Consider the following 19,432-nt stretch of genomic DNA (forward strand, 5'->3'; position numbering starts at 1 on the left):
TCCTTTTGTTTTCTACTCCCACTAATGACGATTTAATATTCTCGTGAAAACATGATGGGGCAATGCAAGTGAGGGGAGAGAACCATGTGGGACCTTAGGCACAGAAGGAACAGGGTCAAAGAAGAAACATCAGAGGAGCAAGAGGGAAATTTTCTGGGGGGAAGGGGGAGAGTTAAAAGTGTCAGTTGTGTGAAAAGTGGAGACCTGCAGCGAAAAGCACGGCTTAAACTCTGCGTAGGGTGCTGTGCCAGCAGGAGCTAAGCTACAGCACTGGGCACGGATGGAAAATGACAGCTGCAGTTTAAGTCAAGGAAGGCTTCAGGGCCATCTTCCATCACATTTTGACAGGCTGCAGCATGGTACTGGCCCAGAGATACGGCATCATCTCAGTTGGCATGAGGGGGAATTAGGAAATCTGACAGTAATCTGAGAAAACCAAGGAGCTGGGGTGAAGGAACACAGTATCGGTGACAACCCAAATGTTCTAAAATGCTTTTAGCTAAAGATTTAAAGAAAATAAAATGTGTTGGGGGGGGGATTGCTTGCGCAGTGATATATTGCACACTTAATATTTTGCACCAAGGAATTATTATAATCTATAAAACCTTATTAATGGAGACAGTACTTTGTAAACAAGAGAAATAAAAATTTTGCTCTAAAAAGTAGCATGGAATTGGAAGGGATCACCTTCGTCACCAAGGCAAGTCGTCTGCAAATCACAGGCCACTGAACAAAGGTGCTGAGCTCAAAGGGGTTCATCAACCATTTATTCTCAACGACCCCACCACAGCTCAGAAGGTTTTTCAGCACTCCATAAGAAAATCCTGCAGGAAAAGCCCAACGCAAAGCCATGGGAAGACTGTATCATGGAAGAGTGGGATAGATCAAGGACTTTGCTGGGATGGTCAGCTCCCGCACTAAGAGAGAGTTTTACTTTCCTTTTGAGCCTAAAAATTGGTTCTTCATTGAACAGCTTCCAAGGGCTCTGTCGGTCACCAGACTGCTGATGTTCAGAGGGTGTCAGCATACCACTACCCAGGGATGCTGGAGGTTCCAGTACTCCAAGAAGGTGACCCACATCTTCCTTCAGACTGTGGTTGACTGGGGAAAGGCAAAACCCTTTATTTTCATGGAAGCATGGTATTCATCAGCTGGTGCAAGTGAAAAGCAATTCAATCTTCTTCCAGCTCCCATGGAGGTGATGATAACACCTATGGACTCCAATCACAGGCATAATTCTCCCCCTCTGGGAGTTTTCCCATTTAGTTATAAACTCCTTTTTGTAAGTTTCTAAAACTTCATCTTCACTGGGGAAAAGTCAAGGAAAGAAGATTGGAAGGGCAGATGGACTTAAACCTTGCTAAGTGAGTGGTATAACAGAAGAAAAAGTGCATACCTGATGTATCCCTTGAAGTCTCTGGGACCCAAAGAGCCTTCTGTTGGTAGGCACCATCCTGCTCAGTTTTAACCACTTCTGAGGTGTTTAATTGTGTAAGATTTTTGATAAAGCTTTTTCCTGATGTGTCACAGTAGTAGTTCCCAGGTACAGATCACAACCTTAAGCGGTGTATGGATGAGGTTGTGAGCTTGAGAGTAGCTCCTTTTCACCTGCCAGGGGGGATGGAAGAGACCTCTCTGCAAGGAGAGCAGGAGCAGGGGGAGGTTGGGAGGCACTGCTGGACTGATTAAGGGGAGGGATAGTCAGTGATAGAGCTTCATTTGCATAAGCTTTCTACCCAGAAGTCCTCTGATGACAGTTTGAGTCACGATCAAGTCAAAACCACCTGGGTGTGGAGGAAAAAGAACTTCTAAGAAGTTGTCAGAGGCTTTCCTGTGCGTTTTCTCTTCTGAATAGATGGAGGTTTCTTTGAGCAGTGGCACAGTCCAAGCTGGGGTTCAGGGCAGAGCTATGGTGGGAACTTTGGGACTGCAGCTGATGGGAAGAAGCCTTCTGATAAGGGGGTAAAACAGTAATGTAGCAAGTTGTTGGATGGCATCCTGGTGTGATAGTTGCTACATTGCCAGCGTAAACCTTAACATACCATGAGCAAGGATCCCCTAAAACGCATGAGCTTAAAAACAGTGATACATTTCATTCTTTTTAAGTTTGAACACTGAAGCCTTACTTTCAAGCTTTTTTTTTTTTTTTATTGTGAAGGTGAAAATTCTTCCATAATCTACAGCTTCAGAACTTGGGGCCGTAAGAAAAAGCCACAAGACCTAATAAAACACTGTAAATACTGTGACTGTGTGGAGGAAGATCTATGCTTTTTTCTGATTTGTTTTGTTGTTTGGTTTTGTTTTGTTCCCCTTCCTCCCCGCCCCCAATGTTGACCAGCAGAAATGTTCTGAAAAAAGTGACAAACTCTACAGAGTTTCCAGGGCCAAGCAGAGCTGGGGGTGAAGTTTCTGATGAGGTGGGAAGGGAAACGCTTTTTGCCAGTCCTGGGGACTGGAGAGCAGTAGAAACAGCATGCACTGGGTAGTGTGTGAATTGCTGGTGAGAATGAAAGTTAGAATTTCTTGGACAAGGCATGCAGACAATCAGTAATACCATTTCATTATTTTTAGTGGCAAAGATAAAAAGGTACTAGGTGAATGCAAGGAGAGAAGGACAGATCAGACAGTTTTCATTAGAAAATGCCAGTTGTGTAAAATGTTGAGTTCTTTTGTAAAATGGTTTCAGTTTCTCTGAATTTGTGTAAAGGAAAACTCAGGAAAAGACCCAGTCTAACTTTTTTTTTTTAATAAAATGGTGCTATTTTTCACTTTGAAACAACTCTTTCAATGAGACTTTATATTGAGTTTGTGTGATCTTGCTGTCAAAGAAAATCTGAGCATGAACCAAAATCCTCTGGACTGTTCTGAAGCAATTTATCATAGTTGATGAAATTTTTGTCTTCTTTCTGCTTGAAGCTGAGCTGAATTTGGACTTCCGAAATCCTTTTGTGTGTGCAGAATCCACAGCTGCTGTGTATGGCTCCTTAAGAGACAGCCCCCCAGCCCCCGGAGCCCATTGCTGAAACGCATATTGTGCAGATGAAATATGCATCGTGGGGGAAAAATCTTCAATCTTCAAGGTGCTGAGCAGTCTGGTCTCAATTCAGCAAAGCTTTTAGTGGGCTTAGTTTCATTCTCAGTGACTCAGTAACTATTTACGTGCCTGAAGTGAAGCATCTGCTTAGGGATTTTGCTGGATTGCAGCCTGAATGCTGGGCACCCCTGGGATCAGGTCCATTTTTAACTCACCACTTGCAGACTGTTATTTGCCTCAGTATTACTGCCCAAGTCTAGATCTCCACCTGATTCTTCTCCCACCCCTTCATTTTCCAGGGTCTGGCAGAAACTCCTTAATACCTCTGGTTTTTGTGTTTTGTTTTTTTTTTTTAAAAAAAAAAATTCCTTGCTTGTGTTTATTTCTTCCGAATTTGTCATCACCTGCAACCTTCATTCATTCATCCTTGATCACATGATGAGTGCAGTTTAATAACACCAGTACTAACATTGGTCATTCTAACACCTCAGGAAAGAAAAAACAAACAAAACAGTCCTTCCAATTTGATTCATTGCTGTTTATCATTACCTTTTGTTTCCGGTCTTCTAGCCAGTTTGCAGCCCACATGTTAATACTTTTTTCCCAAGCCAGTTTGGACTTATTTCTCTGCTGATGGTTTCATGGGACACGGGATCAAATATTTTACTAAAATCCAAACATATTGTATCTCTTTTACTCCCTTCACCCACAAATTGTGTAACCCGTCCAAAAATTAATCAAAATTATCTGGCAAAAATCAGTCTTCTCAACATCTTGCTGCCTATTTCTCATGATTTGATTACCCTGGAGATGTCTAATAATGTATCACCCCCTCCTGCCCTGCCTAGTTGTTTCCATACTGTGTTTTGGACAGAAGTTGGACTTAGGGGATGAGGGAGTCTCACGGCCACCCTGCCTTACACTGGGCTGTAAGTCCTGGGAAGAAGGAGTGCTGCTGGGAAGGGTGTGTTACTGGATGCCCCACCAGATGAAACACTTCCCTGCCAAATAAGCAGTGACTGGGAGTGCTTTCACAGAGTGTCATCCTTGGTCTATGTTCCAAAGGGCACTTTCAAAAGAGAAGGCATCAACTCTTAAGCAGTCATAAGGAAAGCAAACAAAATCGCTCATCACTTTGGGCATTTGGGTCTCTCACTCATGGTCTGAAATGACCCGTGCATCAGTGTTGGATAGGCTAACAGTATGTTATTTAAATTCTTACACCTAAAAATACCTTTTAAAAGCCCTTAATGTCTCAGCTAGGACTGGAAGTAGGTATGTCAGAGTGACCAGGCTCTGAATCGCCCCTCATTTAAAAGGGCTTCTTAGGAAAAGAGCCACTGAAATGAGAGGAAGGACATTCTTGTGGAGATACAAATGTTTGAATCAAAAGGGTCCACTGTAACTGTAAAACAGTGCTGCAAGTGATGAGGAAAAGATTGTATGGAAGGAGAGAATGAACTTTAACAAGTATCTGCCCCAACAAAATACAGTCCAAGGCACTGAAATGAGTTTGAAAATATTTTTTTTTTTTTGATGCTTTGCAAGTCATGGCCAGGGGTGTGATATAAAACCATCTGGTTGAGAAAACAATGGAAAGCAAAACTAGACCATCATACATCTGGCATTTTGCACTAGGAGTTTTCTCCATGTGTGTTGGTGCTCCAACAGAGCTGCTTGCATTGTATACTTGATAGCAATTCAGTGACAACAAATTTTTTTTTTTGATTCCAAGGAAAATATTAAATTGCTGAGATTTTTCAAAATTATTTGAATCTTTCTAACAGGCTTCCCAACAGCACTTTGTTTCAGGTGCATCTAGTGTTGAAATGGCCCCAGATGCTTTGACTGGCAGAGACTCCACATTAAACTGTGGTGCATTATTTCCTGGGAAGGGGAGTTGCAATCCTGTGGCTGGGCTCTGTGGTCAAACCATGTCCCCCAGTGATGTAGTGCAGTCTCCCCTTTAAGCAAGCAACCCCGGGTGGCAAGAGGACATGGATGGGGTGGCCTGTAGCAATGAAGAAATTGGTGAGCTCCTTCACTGCTCCTTCCCAGAAGGCAGAACCCTGGCACCACTGAAAAGCACTGCTGAATGTTGAGCTAGCTCAAAATGAAATGCGTAGGATGAGTTCAGCAGATAAAATCAAAACATATCAGTCAAGGGATGCAGCAGTTGTTTTGATAGAGAGTGACAAATTTAAGAATTTTGCAATTTCTATATAATATTCTTACTATTGCATCTGATAAGTCACTCTGGAGTCAGGAGGAATACAAATGTTGTGATATTTTCCTGGTGTTGGAAATTCCTAGTTCTCCTCAGCTTAAGTTCTAAATTATTTAATTTTCCAGCACGCAGATGTTTGCAACCTTACATACCTGCTCTCTCCTAATGCCAAACCTTAGTTCCTTTTCTCTCCAAAGTTGTGCGCTTGCAAAGACATCTTGAAACCTCAGAAGAGAGTTGGAATATTTATTCTAAGTGTAGGGAAGGTTGTTTAACACTTTAAACTGTGGGTTAAATTTCAAAGTCATTAATTAGTTTTATTTAGGTTTTTATCAGGTAAGGTTATGTTTGATTAAATTGGTGCCCATATAAATACAACACTATGGCCACCCTGCTGAAGACCTGGCCTCTGGGAAATGAGTTAGAGCCAACACGGTGCTTTTGTCCTGCCTTTATGCGAGTGGACTATTGTGCTGGTTGATACTTAACTGGTAAATGGCAGCAAAACCTGATTTTATCCTACCTGGGAACATGGCCAGTTGCTTTGTATTTTTTGTTTACCAGCTCCTTCTAAAAAACCATCTGGGCTGATACACTGTTTGGCTACTCAGTAAGCTCCAGTACAAAATGAGTACCTTGTAGTGTGAAGTTTGCCTGCCCTACATGTAGGGTTGCACCAGTCAAATAATAGGGACATGACCCTTTCTGTGGAAAGTCACTGTAGCAGGGCTATAAATAGAGATATACTTCTCCATCTCATTGTGGGGATACATATTTTAAAAACTTATGGATGCTCACAGGTTTCTGTAGAAAATATATTTGTAAAATTTTTCCGAGGCTTCCTCTATATTTTTGCTGGCTTCTAGTAAATTGAGGTGTCTGTGCAGCACAGTCAGATTACATACAGACTCAATGTGCCTAAAACCTTTCCCCCATGACCTAATTTCACCTGGCCTAATCTGTTTCAAACACTCTTTCAGAGAGTCTAGGGTTTGCTTGTCTTCCCAAGGCTGCCTGGTTGTTTCTCCAATAGCGAATGTGAATAGGCTGGGCTTAGACTCTGTGCTTGCTCACTGCCCACGGAGGAGCTTTGCGTGCTGAAGAAGACCCAAAGCTGTGCAAATAATGGTTTCTTCTTCCTCTCCAGTTTGGTGCATTGGCAAAGCAGAGTTGCCAAGGGTAAGCCACTGGATTTTCAACATGACTTTTCCCTGTTCTTTGACAGCAGTGAGGTAAATATATTTTAAACTTTGGGTTTTTTTTTCCTTCCCATTGATCAACCAGAGCTTGCAGTAATTTCAAAGGAAGCAAGACAACCATTTATCTGAAAGTATATGATGCTTCTTGCCATTATGCTCTACCTACAGACACCTGGGGCGCTGGTGGACTAATTCCAAGGAGGGAGTATAGGCTAACATATCCTAGGCTTTGATCTGAGGCTGCGGATGAGGTCCACCACTCCTCTGGGAAACCCACAGCTGCAAAACAAAAATCACTGTCCCTAGTATGAAAAGACTAAGCTAATGTACCTGAGGGTGCGGTATGCTTTGAGTTGATCCAAGACCTACTGCCACTTAACAGGGCAGCCCTGTCCCCACCTCACATCACCCCCTCGCCTCTCTTGTGCCAGTGGTGGAGTTTCCTGGGTCAGGCAGGGAGCCAGCACTGGGGCCTGACCCAGCAGGGAGCTGGTCGGTTGTTGCAGCTGCTCTAGTTTGCTGCCAGTTTAGGTCGTGTGTGTCCCCTCCCTGTCCCCCAGATTATTTCAGCAGGAGGTCAGCTGAACTCCAGAGCTTGTGGCACACAGATCTGGAGGAGAGCAGGAGGACCACCTCAGCTCTGTGACAACTGGGCATCGAATTGGTTCAGGCATAACACAAAAATATGATCCCTACAAAATAACACTTATATGGCTTCTCTGAATCTTCTCTGAATCTCTTACTGAGAGAAAAGAAAATCTTTGTGTAAAATTGCAGCTAAGTTAAAAGGCAAGAGATCTCACTGAATTTGAGAAATAGCATGTATTCATATAATTAAAGGCTGCCCCCCCCCAATAGCAAAAAGAGAAAATTATGTTGGCCATCCAGTCTTCGCTCGTGTTTTCATAGGCTTCCCCATACATAAATGCTGGTGTCTGTGTGGAATAACCACCTGAGTTTAAAAGGGTAGTCTTCACTATAGGAGAATTAATCTATTGTTGATCTTCCATTGATCTTCCATTCAGAAAAGATGTTCTGAGTAAAAGCCAAAGTTTGCAAGAGGATTTCCTTGGTTCAGCTTGTGCTTTCATCTGAAGAAATACAACCACAAACCTCTCCTCTCCTCTCCTCTCCTCTCCTCTCCTCTCCTCTCCTCTCCTCTCCTCTCCTCTCCTCTCCTCTCCTCTCCTCTCCTCTCCTCTCCTCTCCTCTCCTCTCCTCTCCTCTCCTCTCCTCTCCTCTCCTCTCCTCTCCTCTCCTCTCCTCTCCTCTCCTCTCCTCTCCTCTCCTCTCCTCTCCTCTCCTCTCCTCTCCTCTCCTCTCCTCTCCTCTCCTCTGGAGAATTCTGTACTATATTCTTAACTTTCACATTGTCATAAATCTAGAACATCTTCACTGAAATGTTACTGGTGTACCAACTAGAAATTGCTGACCTGTAAAATGAGGTAAAATTTCACCCTTGTTGCACATTTGTGGATTTGACAGAGATTTTGATCTCATTCACAATCATAAACTTCTTTTGTTAATGAAGTGACATATGAATTGCTGCGGCATAGCCAAGGGGGGACTGGTTTGCTGTGTTAATAAATCATGTTGCACAAATATGATATAGTTACTTTTTATAAAAATGAAAGACCTAATGATATTTTGTATTGATTCAGAAACCAATTCATTCTCAGCAGAAAGACTTATGCAAAAAAGAAATTAAAACACTGCTTTGCAGTGTTTGTAGGGTGTCCAGGACAACATGGCTTCAATTTTGTTTGAGGAACTCCTGTGGTAGACAGAAAAAGTCAAAGGAAAGAGGAGTAATATTTTTTTATCATCTTGCCTAGTGCTTCTGTACTTAACAATATATTGCTCTCAGAAACATCTTGTATGCTTAAAGCCCTGGCTGTGCAACACAGTTGTTGTGTGACTTTAGACAAATTCTTCACTTTCTGTGGGTACCATTCTTATTTATGCTCTTCTCACTTCATCAGACGGCTGCCCTGAAAGAGAGACAACTCTTATTTACTGTGATGCTATCATGGTGTTTTCTTCCGCCTGCTTTTGTGGGCTGCATCCATTTAGGTGACAAAGTATTGGAGAAGGGGCAGTCTGGAACAGTGCACGTATGTTGTGTCTAGCACTAGGAGACTTATGCCTTTGGCTGAGGTCTCTAAGTACCACTGTAATGCAAATAATAACACTGCTGTAATAGCCCAATGGGGGAGAAAAGCACAGATTTTCCAACCTGGAAATTTCTGAGGCACAGAAGCCCTTGGCAGGCAGGTCCCAGTGTGGCTGAGGGCTTTCCATGCCTCCGAGGTGGGGTGGTCCTCATGGCTTTCCTGAGGCAGGGCAATGAAACATCTTTTTTTTTCTTTAAAAAAAACCCCCTCTCTTCATTTGGGCTGTGAAATTATAGCCTTTAATAACCCTGGTCTCAGGCAAGCAGATTATGTACAATGGCCTCCAGACTTCCCCATGCCACTGATGAGAAGGGCAGGGTGGCAGGGCCTGCCGGGCAGCTTGTCCCCTGTCCCCTTGGGCAGAGTGAGATGTCTGTCCTCCCCATCTGTCCTCCCCGTCCATCCTCCCCTCCACGCAGCCGGTGGGACAAGCTGGGGTGGCAGAGGCAATGGCCACAGCTCCAGCTTCTCCTGGCTGGGCCCCGTGACTACAGGAGCTTTTCCTGCCACCCTTGAACATGACAGCACATGGTCTTTGTTGCAATGCACAGGCATAACAGCCCCGTCCTCTGTGGAAAATCCCGAAAGGTTTGGCTGGCAGGGGTTTGCCTTGAGCTTGTGGGTGAAAGGAGAGGAAGGACAGGCAGCCACCTGCACATCCCAGGGTATTTGGGTTAGTGCAGGTAGTGCAAAACCCAGTGAGAAGGGAGCTCAGAGCAGGCCCCCGGCTTGTGTGTCTGTTGTTTACAGCCATATATATGTTCACTACATTCCTCTTCGCTGCTTAAGACTGGATTATTTTTCTATCGCGCCGTAGTTACTGAAGGCAACATACTGCTGCCAAAATAGCATTAAAAATAACAATAAATCCAAGTCTTCCCAGAGTTTTACATTCAGGAAAATGCCTCTGGGGCCAGGTTGAATGCCACTGAACCTGCACCGTAGCTGAGAGGAGAGATGTGGCCTGCTGCCCTTTCCGGGCGCTGAGGGATAACATGCACTTGCTGACACATTTTGTGTGGTGGATAATCCAGGGGAGCTTCCATGGCTCTTTGTGTGCAGTAGGTGTCATTAAAAACTCAACATTTGCTGTCCTGCCTCGGCTGTAGCACTTGGATGGTTACAGCTCCCAGGTGCAGCGTGGTCAGGCAGTGATTTGGTGTGACAGTTCGTGACTGACTTAGAGGCACTGGTTTTTCTTGAGAAAAAAGAAAAGCCACTTGTGGGGTCACAGTAGCTACAGGTCTCTGTGTGCAGCTGCAGCAGTCACCTAGACCTGTAGAGCAAGAAGAAGAACAAATAAGCTTGCGTGTCACAGTAATTGGTCTTGGCAACAATTCAAGGGGTTTATCTAGTGGCTAAGGTCCTTAACCAGGTTGTGGACAACCATTTTTCTATTCCTAGTTAGGTGCAGACCTTGGGACTTTGGGGCATGCCTCAGTTGTCTGTAAAGGGGGGTGTGATGATGCTAAAACCTCTCATGGATGCATGTGGTGCTCAGGTATTACAGGGATTCCAAGGTCCCAGGTCTCTCCTTAGTTATGATACACGAGCAGAAAGATTTGGAGGGAGAGGAAGTGTTGGTTAGAGCTATTGATCATGAAATGTGTTACACCAGCCTGTCAGTGGCAGCCTGAGATGTCAAATCTGATTGCAAAACATTTTGCATGGATGTCTTATCCCAAATGCCCTCTACTTCTACCACCTTTTAATAGTGGGGATGGGGAGAAGAAGAATGGTGAATGTGCAAGAATCTTATCTTGGGTATCAGCGTAGGCCAGCCAGTGTCTGTTCTTTCATTTTGTCTTTAAAATATGGCTTTTACCATTGTCAGGTTGCCTACAAGACCAGCAATCCCAAACCAGAGGAGCTGTTCAGTTTTGTATAGACTGACTCAAGAAACATGATAAAAGACACTGTTAAAGTAGCTAGATGTCTGAGTCAGAAAATTTGGTAAAATCCAGAATTAAGAGGTAAACTGTGCCATGCATATTTTTCTCCATATATCAGACCTGAACAGTCTCTGAACTGCTACAATTCTGATGATTGTGATTCTTTCCCTCCAAATACTGTCTACAACTTCCTCACGAGAAGGAGTGGAGAGCAAAGTGTTGATCTCTTCTTTCTGGATGCAAGGGAACAGCTTAAAGCTGTGTCAGGGGAAGTTCAGGTTGGATATTAGGAAAAAGTTCTTCATTGAGAGGGTGGTCAAGCACTGGAACAAAGTCCTTAGGGAAGTGGCCATGGTGCCAAGCCTGATGGTGTTCAGGAAGTGTTTGGACAACTCTTAGATATGTATAGTTTAATTTTTAGGTTGCCTTGTGCAGAGTCAGGATTTGGACTCGGCAGTCCTTGTGGGTCCCTTCCAACTCAGGATATTCTGTGATTCTCTGCTTCTATGAAATACTGCAGCTGAGTCCACTTCTAACTGTAAGATTCATAACCAAAAGGCTCATCCAGAAAGAACTAAGGTATAAAATGAAGTTTGTTGTGGCTGACTTAGCACTCAGAAATTACATACCTTCACGTAAACCCCAGCTGTTTGAGTATCTGTCAGACAACGATTAATAGATTGAGATAGTTTCTTACAGCTTTGCCATCCTTCCTTGCACTAGTAACCCTTCCATGGTGCATATGAGCCATTTGATCTCCATATTGTCCTCTAAAATTTTCAGATGTCAGTATGACATGCTACCAAGGGGTGACTGGAAGTGCATTCCTTCAGCAGAAACTCAGATTTTTTAATTCCTCGTGAACGTGTTGCGCTGACCTTGATCTTTGCAGTCAGCAGAGTGATGACTTTTGATCACTGTTAACCTTGATTAGACTAGAGCCACCAAGCTACTGCTTGCACTCCAGGGAATGGGTTCATTAACATGGAGCCCTGCTCTACTGTGACTTTTGGTAGTCACAGATTGTTGGAGATTACAGAGCTTTCTGGGCAATCTTTCTTAATGCTTCTCAGGTCTGTCAGACATGTGATGGTCAACTGATTTGAGCTTGATGAGGTGAGACTTGCAACACTGAACATGATGAGGTGAGACTGGAAGAAGTGAGAACCCAAACAGTTTGTGGAAATACTATCTTCTGTCTTCACAGTCTTCTTGTTTCGAGCTTGAACTGATTTATTTCTCACCTATTGAGGGCATGGAGAATTCATCTACCCGCTAATCAGGTGAGCTCTCTAGGTACTGCTCTCTCCTTGGCTTGGTTCAGGCACTAGGTCTTTATCTGTCTACCTCATGTCCTGCACTTTTGAGTGGGAAGTTGAGAAAAGACTAGCAGCTAGCTTGCAAGTTTGTCACTGTTACTTCATTTTATTAGCCTGAAATAAATTCTGAGACCTCATGAAGCATTTTAGTTTGAAACACTTTCTCTGTAAAGTGCTATGTACATTTTTATCAACATTTCTTCTTTTTTTACTAAGGAAAAGCAAACCCCTTCTCCTGTATTTGTTATTTTTCATGAATTGAAGCATTTAGGAAAGAAATATTTGTTTCTTTGGGAGGGCTAAAGAATTAGACCACATAAACAAAAATGTAGAATAGAATAAAAATGCCATTAATATTTTTTATAGGATTATGAAACTATCTTCTCACCATTAGTAATTCCTGCTAGTTTCATAACTCTGCTGAACAGAGAGAAAAATCCTCATTCTGAGTAACATATACATCAAGAGGACTAAAAAGACCAAATATGAACAACAAAGGTTATAATTCTTATTTTTTGTGGATGAGTCACAAGGCAACTAAATTAGTTGACTTCTCCCCTTCCCAAAATCATATGGATAGTGAATGATTTGTTCATAAATGGCTTTGGATGCCTAACCAGACTTCTGAAAGGTTGGTGGAGCTCAGGCTTTCCTGAAGCTCTTAGTCCTCTGTCTGAAAACTGTGTTTTGAAGAATTCACGAACTGATTTTAAACATTTTCTGTAGTTTTTTTCTGGGGATTGAGAAACCCTTTCAACCTTTTCCCTTTCCAGGATTTCCTACTCTAACAATTAGAAGATAAATCACTTCTAGATAAATCTATTTTTAATACACTACATGATGACTGAAATGCAGATCCTTTGCAACAGGATGTTCTTGAGAAAGCAGAACTCTGTGAGGCGAGACGAGGAATCTCCAGTGGGAACATTTGCCAGACCTGTAATGGAAGAGAAGTCTGACAGTCAGCGCAAGTCAGAAAAACAGAAGGGTATCTGAAAAAGAATGAAAGAAGCAAAAAGTTGAATGAAGCAGATTCCCAGAAACTTACACAGTGATGTACACTGTAAAACTTCCGCAAAAAGAGAGACCATAGAGTGGGAAAAGAAAAAAAACCACAAACATTGCCTTTTACATGTTAACGATGTGCTAAGTTCTATAGAAAAAATATTCTAAAAGGTATCACTGGGCCCAGAGGAACTCGTACATCCCCATGCTGCAGAGCGACACTGTGTGTGGGGATTTTCGTGGTCCAAAAGCTGTGCTGTCCTGTTGACTCAAGCACAGTGCCATGTAGGCATGCTGTCCTTGTGCCACTTTGGGGACTCGTACTGTGCCACTTTTCTTTGCATGAACCATTTTTTAACTGGGGGGAAAATATTGCTAAAAGATCAACACAGAGAAGATCTCAAAGAAGCTACAACACAATGCCTTCTGTAAAAGTCACCTCATGTAGAAAGACTCGTTTAAGACTTTGTACTTCATTAGCCATCATGAAACGCTCAGGTGGGACAATAACAGTAAATGAATCAAAAGCGACAGCTTCTGTTAAACATCAGAGCGTTCAAATATAGAAAGAGTCCTAAAAGTCTGTGGAAAGTTGGAACACCTTTAGATACCAGACACAATATCTGAGATGCCAGCTGGAAAAGCGATCAGGAGTGTGCCTTTCTGTGGGCAAATGCAACTCCCTCTGTTCAAGTACATGAAAGCGGTACCTTGAAATGACTCCTAAGCTATAATGGTGTCATGAAAATGGAGCATAAATTCCTTGGTTAATCTAGGTGGCCAATTGGTGTGAAATTTCATGTAAGCTTGCTTAGTTTTAATGCCCTTTGACATTTGTTTTGCAATTTGGATTTTTTTGAGATTTTTTTTTCTTCTCTTAATACTCTTAAGACTCTTACTGAAAGTCTTTGAAATTAGACGCTGTGTGAAATTCAACCCCTTCTGTTTTTTAATTCATATATACATATATATATCGACTTTTCTTTTGTGGACTGCATATATATAAATATGTAGTCAGTGAAAAAAGGCTAGCGTCCTGGATGCTATGTTTTTCTGATTTAACAGCTGATTTAAAACTGAAATTAGATTTCCTTCCATTTCCAGCCATTATCCATGGCGTAACTAAGCAACACCACCTTCATGTTATTGATGGGGCTGAGTGCACACAGATCTTGCTGACTGGGATAGGCATAACTACACTCCTCTTTAACCAGTAAACCCATGATTTCAACAAGAATGATTTTCTGGTGGTGCTCATGGAGCTGCTGATGCAGAAGCATTGATGTGGAGCTGCTTGGAGGTGTGTTCTTCCGTGCAAGGCTCTTCTTTCCCCATCCATCTGCATGTAATTCTTAAGTGGTTAAAAAGTGTAAATTGCTATGCAAAACCTCACTGGAGGTAATTAGGCTTTTATAAGTATGAAACATACCTCCTTTAGACTTGTAAAATCAGGGAAAAACTGATTTCATCTCACTGACCATGCTCTCCATTCTTATCTCTGGCCTATCTGACAAAGTGTCTCTTTTTCTCCCTTAATGTCTCTTCCTCAAGCACCTGTTTCCAAACCAGCGTTTCTGAGTACAACATACTCCTGCACCAGGTGTAGCAGAGCTGGAGGCAAAAAAGCAACCTAGTAAAGGTTTGCACATTGAATGGGGCAGAGTTAAGGATGGTGTGATCCAGCATCCGTGGTCCCCGAACAGCCATAAATGTTTTTCAGATGAGGCACTGCACAGGGCTGAGGTGGGTGAGTCCCACTGGTGAGTCTCTGCTTGTGGTCTTTGCCTAACTCTCCTGGAAACAGAAATTCTGGGGTTTTGGGTAGAGTCAGGTGGGTCTAATCAAGTTTATTATTTTGGCCTCAGTGTTGACATGGATGGAGCTGGCATAGATGTGGAGATGGCAGTAGCAGCTCCAGGCAGGGCATGTGGGGCTGTCTTGGAAGAGCTAGGAAGGTGGGAAGGGAATGAATTGATGGCGCCAAGCAAGGCATGGAGCACTGCTGGCTTTCTGAGCATGGCCCAGCTACCCAGAGCAGGCTATGGGAGGTGTGCCGTGTTAGTAGTTGTGGGAGGGGAGAAGAGAATGTCATATCTGAGCCTGAAGATGCATTTCCTTGATTTTGTGGATTTGTCTTGGGGATGTTTTGCTTCACCTCCAGTTATCTCAACAGAGTGCTTGGCAGATAGATTAAAAATTAATTTTGAAGACTGTAGAAGGATGTCAGTCAAAGGTGATAAAGAAAAGCAAGGGAGCTTCTTTCTGAGGGTGAGGAATGATGATCTGAGGGTGGCCAGCTGAGGCATGAAGGCTTGATATTGCAAGGGTTTGAGTGCTGTGCCTCTCAACCTGTAAAGAGCACTTAGTTAACTTTAAGTGTGTATCTGCTTGCACTGGAGGCTTAAAGCTCAGCAGCTGCTTATGTACTGTGGAATGATATCCAGAATTCATCCTCTAGGACCTGCCTCAAAACAAGGAGGGACGCAGACTCTCTACTAAATATCAGTGGGATCCACAGAAGAGGTCAAGCTGAGACAAAACACATTCCCAGGATAAGGTCTATCTGTCTGAAATTTCTGATTTGAGTTTTCTAAGCCCAGTAAATGTATACTCACTAATGCAAAATTCCATGCTGGCTAAATGGATTTCGGTTAATTTTCTGCTATGAAAGCATTTCAATTTTAACAATAGCTGTCACTCCCAATATAATACAGAAATAGTTTAGCAATATAGGCCTTAAAACACTAGTCTGATAAATATTTATACTACTTATTTTAAGTTAAAAGCTTGGTTATGAATTGTTTTCATTCCATCAGTGTAAACATCCTTCTAGAGTATGCACTGTAATGTTGAGATTGAAGTCACCCACCCTATTTGCTTGGTCTTATTTTATCAGTGCAAAAATGTTCTTTAGTGGATGCTGATAAAAAGTTTTTTTAGCACTTTCACTGTACAAATGTTCTTCTTTTTCTGTACAATACAGAAGTGAAAAATGATGTTAGGTACCTATGGCAAATGAGTATTCAATCAGCAAAAATTCTTCGGTTCTTTATTTGTCATATGTTATTTTATTTTAAATAGAAATTTGAATACATGAACATAAAACACAGGCCTTGTTTGCAAGGGACATTTTCCTGGTGATAAATGGATTTTGCTTATTGTTTAGTTAATGTTTTATGCTTATTTGATAAAGAAAACTCAGCTTTATAAAATGAGAAACAAAAGCTATTTAAGGTGTGTGAAATGAGGTACCAGCATAAATAGCCTCCGCTCTGAATTGACGAGCAGTAATAGATAAATAACAGTATATGGGTTTTGAACTGGAATCCCAGCCATATTCATGTGGTGAAAGGGAAGGATTTGAATGATGGCAGCAGAATGCAAGCCTCCCCAGTATCATCGGAGTCTGAAGTGGCTGTAGAAATTCAGGCAGTCATTTAATAAAAACACCTCTTTTACTATGGAGGCTGTAAATTATACAAGCCTGTCAAGTTACAGCTCTGCCTTTGTGCTCAGCACGATTGTTATGTTCTCAGTCCATAATTTAGAAAAGGATTAAAGTTCTCCAATGCTCTGCTGTTTTTACAATGTTTTGGTGATAATAAGATTACCTCAGCCTCCCTCTCTCATGTGAAAATGTCACTAGAAAGACATACCATATATGAAGGTGGGGTTTTCTCACACACATGCATATATATGAGAGGGAGAAAATACATGACAGTGGTGTCTGGCACTAAAATCTTATTGTAGGGCTGGAGATGCCTCATTACTCATGGATGTTGAGGGCATGCAGCTAATGTATGGATTTGCTCTGTACAAGTGCTGGTAAGTCTTTAAGGTGATGTCGGTAAGGTTTCTGTTTATTAAAAACAAAGTTTTAAAAAAAAATTTTAAAAAGCTTGCAAAGACTACAGAGCTTTTAGAGGACCTATTTCTTGGAAAGCTACGTTTCTTTACTTACCAGGGCTCTGCAGCTGGATAAGCCTCAGAAGGAGAAAAACATTACAACTGTTGTGTGTCAGAAAGTTACAGCAAAATAGATTTTCTACCAGAATAAAACTGTGTATTTAAAAGCCTAGTGTCAGTGGATATTCTGGGGATGGAAGAAGATGATACATACTCTGCTGGTGATGTGGGAATTCCCTGTTTTCAGTAGTGGGAAGCTCTGATTTCTCTCATCATTTGCCTCAGCACATCAGGTCTTCAGTCTGCCACCGGGATTAGACTCCTTCTTTGCTGGTTCTGCAATTCTGGCTGCTGTAGCTTCTAGGGTGTGTGGGTATCTTATTTTTGAAGAAAATGGAAAAATATTTCCCTGATAAGTTGTTTTTGTTTTTGAAGATGGCACAGAGATTAGGCAGAGGTCTTGTGGAGGACAGATTAGACAACAAAAGCGCTAGAGAACTAGACAAAGATTCATGAAAGACAAAATTTGTCATATGCTGCTTCAGTATTGCTCTGATTATCTCTACCACATACTAGACATACTTAGGTTTCAATTTCCATGCAAAAACTTGTGTTAATACTAATTGTTTGAATTATTTAGGAAAAGGAGAGGATTCTAGAAGATATCAAAGCCCTAGTCCTCACCTAAAGTCAGAGCTTACAGCCTGTATTTTACAGGAAAAGTAGGACCACAAAAAAGACGTTAAATTCTTTGTCTTCTAAGATCCAGGACAAAGCAGCTCCCCTGGAGTTAGCTATTATTTCAACTATCCTCTGTATGAATGACCCCAGAAGGCAATTCTATCAGGAAGCCTTGACTATCGCCCATGAACATCTTGATTATGCCTCTTTTCCCTTCCACCCTGCTACTGGGAGGAGGAACTGAACAACTCAGCCACCTTTAGTCCCCAGGACTTGCCCCAGGCTGGACGAAGGACGGTTTCATGTAGTACATTGTAGATAACTGTGGTATCACTGAGCTGTTGTCGGGTATAACTTTTCCTTCAAAAACCACAGCCCATTCCTCTGGTGTGGAACAGCCAGTTCTCAGAGCTGCGCAGCTGCCTGCTTCGGTTGTGCTGCCCCAGTTGTCCCTTACACGCTCTTTCCATGCAGATGCAGAAGAAAATCTATCTGCAGTGACACTGGAGCCTGCAGTGGACCACAATGGAGTTGAACAAACTGGAAAGCTGTGCCCACCACCTGGAAAATTCCTTGGGCGATCACTTCAGATACCGCACATGCTCAAAACACTAGTGTGTATCTCTGCAGCTGGGAAACTGGAGGTGGCAGTAGAAGGAGAGACCTGGAAAGGAAATAGGGATGGACCACACTAGACATGAAGCTGAAGAACACCCTTTCTATAAAATAAACACCTGTTTATTTCTAGACCTTGAGGCCAGGGCATTGAGCTGGTATCAGCCTTTCTGCTCTCTCTCTTGCATATCTCAGTGTGCACTGCATCTGAAGCCATAGTTGCAGCCAGCGTGGCCAGATCAGGCAAGCTTGAGGTAGGCCGAGTCAATATATGCACCTGGTACCACAGTTCATAGAATCATAGGATCATCAAAGTCTTGGAAAAGACTTTGAAGATCACCCAGTCCAACCATGAACCTCACACTGACCATTCTCAACTCCACCAGATCCCTCAGCGCTGGGTTAACCCGACTCTTCAACCCCTCCAGGGATGGGGACTCCACCACTGCCCTGGGCAGCCCATTCCAACGCCCAACAACCCCTTCTGGAAAGAAATGCTTCCTAATACCTAGTCTAACCCTTCCCTGGCACAACTTGAAGCCATTCTCTCTTGTCCTATCACTTGTTTCTTAGTTCAAGAGACTCATCCCCAGCTCTCTGCACCCTCATTTCAGGGAGTTGTAGAGGGCGATGAGGTCTCCCCTCAGCCTCCTCTTCTCCAGACTAAACCCCCCCAGTTCCCTCAGCCACTCCTCATAAGACCTGTGCTCCAGACCCTTCACCAGTTGCATGTGTTCCTCCTCGAGGAAGAGCAAGGAGAAGTTTGACAAACTGGGGAAAGTTCTGCAAAGGGCCTGTAGGATGGTCAGGGGCTGAAGCACAGGGTATATGAAGGGAGGCTGAGGACACTGGGTTTGTTCAGCCTGGAGAAGGTTTAGATGGATCTAGATGCAGTATTCTACTGGCTAAAGGGGAGTTATAGAAAAAGCAGACTGAGATTGTTCTCAGAAGTGCACAGAGAAAGGACCAGAGTCAAGGAGCACATGTTGCAACAAGAAAAATTCTGATTTTTGATTAGGAAAAATTATTCCCTGTGAGAGTGGTGCAGCACAGGAGCAGGAGGCCAGGGAAGATGAGGGATATCCATCCTTGGAAATTGTCCAAGCTTGACTGGACAAGGCCCTGTGAGATCTCATTGAGCTTTGGAATTAGCCCTGCTCTGAGCAAGGGGTTGGACTAGGGACCTCCAGAGGCCCCTCCTCACCTGAATTATCAAGTGTCTCAAAGTTCACGCAGACTGTTCTAGCTCCTCCAGAGACACTTTCCACCTTGCGCCACCACTCCTGGTGAGGGCAAGGGCTGCTCTGGGGTTGCTTGGTCAGTTAGAGCTTACAGATGTAGTGCGTGGATCTCATGATATCATGTGTAAAAAAAACCTGC

The sequence above is a fragment of the Strix uralensis genome, chromosome 5 (genome assembly GCF_047716275.1).
Source record: "Strix uralensis isolate ZFMK-TIS-50842 chromosome 5, bStrUra1, whole genome shotgun sequence".
Taxonomy (NCBI): Eukaryota; Metazoa; Chordata; class Aves; order Strigiformes; family Strigidae; genus Strix; species Strix uralensis.